Below are 7,228 nucleotides of genomic sequence, written 5' to 3' on the forward strand. Positions count from 1 at the left end.
ATCATTCCGCCACGAGTGCTGGCCGCAGGCAGGGCGAAGTAGTTTGCAACAAAGCATGGGCCAAGCATGCCCCGGATGATGGAGTCGTCCACTAACTGCAGTTTTGTCTCTTGGAGACAGACGATGGTGGCGTGCGCGTCACGCACCATGTCGCGAACGGCATCATGGTGAGCGGGGGAGTTGAGACCGCGGACATTCCAGCAGATGATTCTTACGTCAGATTGCGCCATATGGGAAACTTGAAAATAGCACGGGGGGCGCCTGCCGCGGGGTTGGCCTCATGGGGCGCATGATGGCGCCGGAGAGGGGAGAAGTCTTGTAGCGATGTAGACGCAAAACACTGATTGAAGCCAGCGGCTTGAACTCATGATTACATTGAAGAGAAGATAGGCAGCGTCTGGCCGCGGCGGTCGAGGTTCAGGGTGACGAAATCGAAAAATGAACAGCAGGAAAAGGAGTACAACACTTCCAGCCCGCAGGGAAGTGAGCGGGCCTAAACAGATGGCAGTTTTACTCAACATTGGCTTGGTCAACCACGTTTGCAAGCTCCAGGGTGGCCTTCTTGCTCTTCTTTCCCTTCTTCTGCGAGATGCTCTTGGCGTGCGCCACCAGCCCAGCGATCGCCCGGACCACCGGGGCTACAAGTGGAGTAGAGAACAGGTCGAGGTAGGCTTGCTTGGCCTTGTCATCGTAGGCAACAGACGGGTCCAGAACGCCGTAGACCCTTGCGATGAGCTCCTGGACCACCTCCGAGCCGGAACCGGGCGGGGCCTTGGCCTTCTTTTTGTCCAGCCGCGCACTATGCCAAGTGGCGGCGACCGACATGCCGCCCCTGCCCTTGCGGGTCGCCGGGGTAGGCAGCAATGGAGCATGCGGCGTGTCGGCCACGCGGGCGAGGAAGAGGTCTAGAGGGTCCTCGCACGGCATGGCCGAGCCAGAGGCCTGCGCGGTGAGCAGAGCAGGGGCAGCAACACCATCAATGGCAGCTGCCGGAAGCACGTGAGCGCCCACAGGAGGACCAAGCAGTGGGGCGACCACGTCCGCGTCCGGCGCGTCGGAGGGAGGCGCAGGCTCGGAGATCAGCACGGGGGATGCGGCAGCATCCGCCTCCCCACAGGGAGCAGAGGCCTCGCAGACCGGTGCTGCGGCCGCGTCCAGCATGGGGACGACAGCAGCAGCCGGAACGGAAGCAACAGACGTCCCGATAGCTGTCGGACGTGCGACGACAGGGAGCGAGGGAGAAGCTGACGGTGGGGTCTCGTCGCCCGGCTGCGGAAGGCTCGGCGCAGAGAAGGACCAAGCTTCATTCATCGGTCCGTCGAGGCAGCAGGGGGTCGAGTGGCGGCGAGGCCGCTCCGGGCGCAACCTCCGACGCGCCAAGGGGGGAGGCAGAGGAGCCGGCGATACGCCGGCCTAGGGTGGCGAACTCGGAGCGCAGGGGGCGAGAGCAGCTTCGATGGTAGCGGACACTTCCTCCCGAAGGAGGTGGAGGTGCTCCGTGAGCGGGAGGCGATGCACCTCCGCGGACCCGTCGGCAGCCAGCAGGCGCAGCTGGCTAGAGGGCGAGGGGGCCAGCACCGGGGCCCCGCCCTGAAGCTCACCGACACACGGGGAGCCGGCCTGACGCCTCCCATGGCGCGCAGCTTCCCCATCGCGGCGTCGAGGGGAGCGGGTTCGCTCCCGGCGCGTGTCTAGCGGCGCGTCATTGGAGCGTGGCGCACGCCCGCGGCCATCTCGGCCAGCACCTCCGTGCTAATCATCGTCGAAGTCATCGGTGTCGTCGCGGCGTCTTGGCATCTGGCGGGGGTGGTCGTCCTTGCCACAGTCACGACGGCGCGGTGCAGCAGCCCTGGAGCCACCGGGCACAGCGGGCGGGGCGAGGGAAGCCCCGAGCGGGGGTGGGACGCCGTCGATGGGGCCCTTGTGCCAGAAAAGGGGCAGACAGGGAGGGCTAAACGCCTCGGCGCAGCCTTCAGAGACGTAGCAATCCGGAGGCGCGTTGGAGTGGTCTTCCACCAAGTCCAAGTGCACCAACACCCGGAAAGTGGCACCGCGCTTGCAGCCTGACGGCCTAGCAACGTTCACGAACACCTGCAGGCCACCGGACGGGCGCGTGGTGAATGTGAGCCAGATGATCTTTGGGATCAGGTTGGGGTCGGCAGTCCAAGCCCAGAGGTCGAGCGTCTCGGAGTTGGTTCGAAGCGCGGAGTGGTCTTCAAGGCGGTCGAGGGAGCAACAGCGCCCGATGATGCACTCGGCGACGAACGGAGTCCAGGCGTAGTCGGGGACGTTCTCCAGGCAAAGCCGCACCCGAAAATTGAGGGCAGCGCCGAAGGCGCGCTCTAGCGGGCGCCATGGCCGGATGTGGACGATGGCACCGCCAGCGCGCACCCGCCCAGCAGCGAGCGCCTCGTCGCAGTGAGCCTTGCGCTCGAACTTGACGAGGAACTCCACCGGATGGTACGGAGTGACGGCGACGTCCGCGTGGCTGAGGCGGAACTTTTTCCGGATGGCGCGGTCGACGTCGAGCGCCTCAAGGCGCCATGGCGCGTTGATGGCCCAGACGATGGCCGCTGTCTGCTCCCACTCCAGCATGTCGCGGTTGAGGTCGAACGAGGTGGGGATGATGTAGGAATTCTCCTCCGGGCACGCATCCGGCGCACCAATGCCAGCCGAAACGCGAGTGTCGGATTTCGGGTTCCGGCAGACCCTTGAGGTTCGAACACTGGGGTGCGCGCGGAGATTTCGCCTCCTACCTACCTGCACCCCTCCGCCTCGCTAAGATCTAAGCTATGGGAAGAACGACACAAGAGACACAGGGTTTATACTGGTTCGGGCCACCATTGTGGTGTAATACCCTACTCCAGTGTGTGGTGTGGTGGATTGCCTCTTGGGCTAATGATGATGAACAATGCAAGGAAGAACAGCCTCGCGAGGGTCTGTTCTTGGCTGGGGGGGACGAACTGCTAGGGGGAGTTCAGTCACCCTTCTCTCTCTCTCTTTGATTTTGATCTTCTCTTATTCGTCCTTTTTCTCTCTCTTTGCCTCTGGTCCTGGCTCTCTGTGGGTGGCTGGTCCTATTTATAGAGGCCCTGGTCCTCTTCCCAAATATCGAGCGGGAAGGGAGCCAACAATGGCGGGCTAATTTGAAGGGGGACAGCTAGTACTAGCTATCCTGACAAAAGTAGTCTTCGCCTGCACAAAGCTCTGGTGGTGACGCCGTCTTGGGCTCCACGATGACCTCCGTCTTGCAGTCCTCCAGGTCTTGGTCTTGTTGCACCGAAATGGCAACCTTTGCCTGATGCCTCGGTACTCCGCGGCTGCGCTTTCTCCCTTTGCACCAAAGAGGAAAGGAGGACACTGCGCGGGCTGGCGCCCGCCTGGCGCCTTTGGTCATCACGGCTTGCGTCACGGGCACCTCATGAGGTACCCCGCCTTGATCTCTCCGCCTCCTCGCGAGCCAGCCTGATGAGGCCATGCTTGAGGAAGCTTCGTGTCGTCCGCCCCGCGAGGCTTGGCCCCTCGCGAGGGTCTTGGGTCTGTGTTGATGAAGATGGGTCGTGCTGGGCCCCCCTTTGAGCCACGCCGCAGGCCGCAGGCAGGCAAGTCTGGGGACCCCCGTTCCCAGAACGCCGACAGTAGCCTCCGGGCCCAAGGCGCGCCCGGACTTGGCCGTGCAGGGAGGCGGAAGGGCAAGAGCGAAGCACCGCGGGCCCTAAGATCCTGCGGCCTTGGGCGCCGCGTGGCGGTTGATTGGACGTGGGCGCCTTAGCAACCGCGCGAGTCGATAAAGGAGCGGCATCCGCCTAGGCTTTGCTTTTCGCTTTCTCCGGTTGCTGCTCAGATCCCCTTTCTTGCGCCTCTCCTTCCTTCCTCCAAAATTTCTAGATCTACTCCGACCGCGTGACCTAGGAAGCCATGGCGCCTCGTCAGCCCCCGGCCGTAGCTTGGTACTCGTCTGCCCTGGACTCGCCGAACGTGTCGGAGGCGAGCCTCGCCCGGTTGCGCCAGATGGCGGCGGCGCGGGGCATCAACGGGGCGAAGGTGTTCAAGGCCGGCTCCGCCACCCCTGAGGGCCAAGGGAGCACCTTCTATCCATTCTTCGTAAGTGCCATTGCTGCTGGCCTGGTGCCTCCCTTCTCCGAGTTCTTCTTCTCTGTCCTCCGCCATTATAAGCTACAGGCTCTGCATCTCCACCCCAACTCCGTCCTTCTCCTGGCAATGTTCGCCTATTACTGTGAGGCTCACGTAGGGGTGCAGCCCTCAGTGGCCTTGCTGCGCCACTACTTCTACCTCCGGACCTGTCGCGGTCCTGCTTCCGCGTGCTCGAGCTTCATCGCATACGGTGGCGCCATTGCCATCTCGAACCCTGGGAAAAGGATTGAGAGCTTCAGGAGCAAGTGGGTCTTGGCGGATGCTGGGCGCATCCACCCTCGGCTGATCTTGCCCATGGAGCAGCCCACGAGCTCCAGCGATTGGGGTCGAGCGGAGCTCGCGGACCCCCGCACGAAGCTGGTGTTGGAGAAGATGGACGCGGATCTGAGGCCGGCCAACATGGCGGCGGCGAAGCTGACCGGCGCGTCGCTGCTGAGGGAATTCCTGGAGCACCAGCTGGCTCCGCTTCGGCAGTACTCACTTCTGATGTGGAGGCCCCATCCGAGCCCCTCGGCCTTGGCCGACGGAGATCTGGCTGCGATCCTCCAATCTCTGGTCGGGGCGATGTGGCGAGGTTGGAGGGCGGTCCTACGCCCTTGTTCCTCCGCGACGACTGGGAGCAGGTAGTGGAGTCCATGCCCGTCTTCAATGGGGATGGGCCCGTGCCCATGGAAACTCCCGGGGAATCGGTGGACGTGTCCTCCGACGACTCCAGCGAAGAGGAGGAAGGAGGGGAGCGGGAAAAAGGGCCTGACTCCGAGGCGACTGACGGAGAGTCGAGGGCTCCCCTCCCCTGGCGCAGGTCCCGTGTTCTCCGCCTCTCTCCGAGCGATGACGACGAGGATGATGACGAGCAGGACGGCGGGAGCTTGCCCCCAATCCCGAAGAAGGACAGGACCGGGCTGATCTCCTGCGGGTCTGCCCCGGCCCCGAGGCGGACCGCAGACGCACCTTCCGCTTCCAAGCTCCCCGAGGTTGACCCTTCCAGTCGGCTTTCAGGCTTCAAATTTGGCCGGAGGCCGCTCGAGCTCACTGGTGACGACCCGTAAGCGTTTGATTCTTGTCTTTATTTCTTGTTCTGCTTCTGAGGCTTGACGTCCGCATCTCTTGGATAGGCTGGCGCCCGCAGCAAAGAAGCTGAAGGGAGCTCCTGAGGTTCCATCCATGGCAGCGCCTCTGCCCGCGGAGGAGGGTGACCGCGACGCACAGGCTTCTCCTGCCCGGTCGTCCTCGCGAGGCCTGGCTGAGCCGGCTGGGGCGAGCTCAGCCCCCACGGCCCAAGTGACTCCCGAGGTGTCCTTGCCTGCCGCCGCCAATACAGCCGCTGGGGCGCAGCAGACTCCGCCTCAGGATGATGTGGCCGCGCTGCCGCCTTCTCCTCCTACTCCACCGGCTGCTATCTCTCCGACTCCTTCTGCCGTTCTGGATCGTGCTGCTGCTGAGCTGGACCGACTGCGGGAGGATCTTCTTGGCGCCGACCCTCGCTTGGTGGTCGGGCGCTTGGAGCTGGCTTCAGGATGGGTTCGCTCCGACGCCTCGATTCGGGCGGCGCTGGTCCAGGCCTCGACAGCTTGCGATGAGGAGAAGCAGGCCGTCCTTGAGGCGAAGGCTGCTCATGACGCAGCCCTGGGGGAGGTGGTCGACGTCCGTGGTCGCTGCAAGGCACTGGAGGACGAGCTGCAAGGCCTGCGGGACCAGCTCGCGAAAGAGGCCCGCCTTCGCCAAGAGCAAGAAGAAGGCGTGAAGGCTCGCGAGGCGGCCGTCAAGGAGAGGGAGGTCAAGCTCAGGAAGCGCCGCGACCGCCTAGGCGCGCTGGAGCAGGAGTTGGGGGCGAGGAAGGCCGAGCTGGACGACAAGGCCCTGGTTCTTGCCGAGGACCGCGTGGCCTTCATGGAGATGGAGGCGAAGGCTCGCTCCTCGCCGAGGACGCTTTACGACAGCGGCCTGGAGAGCCCGCTGGCTGGCACCGAGGACGGCCCCGCCAAGCTGCTTCCCTTCCTGGTTCATGCTCTTGAAGATGTTGCCCTTGGCCTTGGCCCCACGGCCGAGGCGCGTGTCCTGTCTTCTGCGGCACTGACGCGGGTCCTCACCCACATCTACCTTCGCGATCCCGGCATCGACCTCGACAGCCTGCTGGAGCCAGTAAGCGGCGAGCGTGCCGCTGCCGCTGCCGAGGCCGTGAAGGGTCGCGCGGAGGCTCTGCTGGGGAAGTTCCGGGCCTTCAGCACCAAGCCGAAGCAAGGCGCTGCCGACCCCACTGCTCCATAAGGCGAACCCATTCTGCGCTGCTCCACCGCCGACAAGTGACTCTGTTGTGGCTCCTGTCCTGCCTTTAATTCCTACACATGTATCATGCCTCGGGGAGGCGTTTAAACTTGCATTTGGCATTGAGATAACAGTGTGGACTGTAATATTTGCTTTTGAATTCCTTGAAACTTGTGCTTTTCCTTCCTACTTGCTTATGTTCTACGCCGGCAGAGCCCGGCCCCGCGCATACCTCACCCAGCGTTAGTCCCGACTGGAAACCAGGACGGGGCCAAGGAGTGAGGGGCTACGTGACAAGTTAGGCTCCTGAGTCGCGATGCTCAGGAGTCCCCCTTGGCGCACGAACAGCAAGTAGGGAGGTGTGATGTGGGTGGATCTACCGTTCTACGTCTGCAGAGCCCGGCCGCGCGCATACCTCAACCGCCGTTAGCCTTTCGGAACTAAGGAGTGAGGGGCTACGTGACCAGTTAGGCTCCTGAGTCGCGATGCTCAGGAGTCCCCCTTGACGCTCAAACGGCCTTCGTACCTTGGCTCCGCTCGGGAAGAGACGCGCGATGAACCAGGCCCGGGGGGGCCTGGCTGGGCGGCGTGCGTCTGGGCGTGACCCAGGCGCAGCCCCCGTGCCCAGCCCCCTCGCGCGGCACTCCCGAGGGAAGGCGTTACGATGAGGCTAGACACTGAGCTCTGGGCTCCCTGAGGTTGATGCGGCCCGGGGGCCACCCTCAGTTGTTTATCACCAGCGCGGAGCATAGCGCTTCCGTATGTGTACGGGCATAGCCGCTCCTCGGCAGTGTCGTCAGCCAGCGCG

General features: G+C 63.8%; 1 pseudogene; it reads right to left on the reverse strand.

The window, feature by feature from the left end:
* Window positions 1–1,303: 1,303 nt before the first annotated feature.
* LOC147980115 (uncharacterized) lies at window positions 1,304–4,355 on the reverse strand (annotated as a pseudogene).
* Window positions 4,356–7,228: the final 2,873 nt, after the last annotated feature.

The sequence above is a fragment of the Triticum urartu genome, chromosome 3A (genome assembly GCF_056163025.1).
Source record: "Triticum urartu cultivar PI428250 chromosome 3A, HENAU_Tu73, whole genome shotgun sequence".
In the NCBI taxonomy this organism is placed as follows: Eukaryota; Viridiplantae; Streptophyta; class Magnoliopsida; order Poales; family Poaceae; genus Triticum; species Triticum urartu.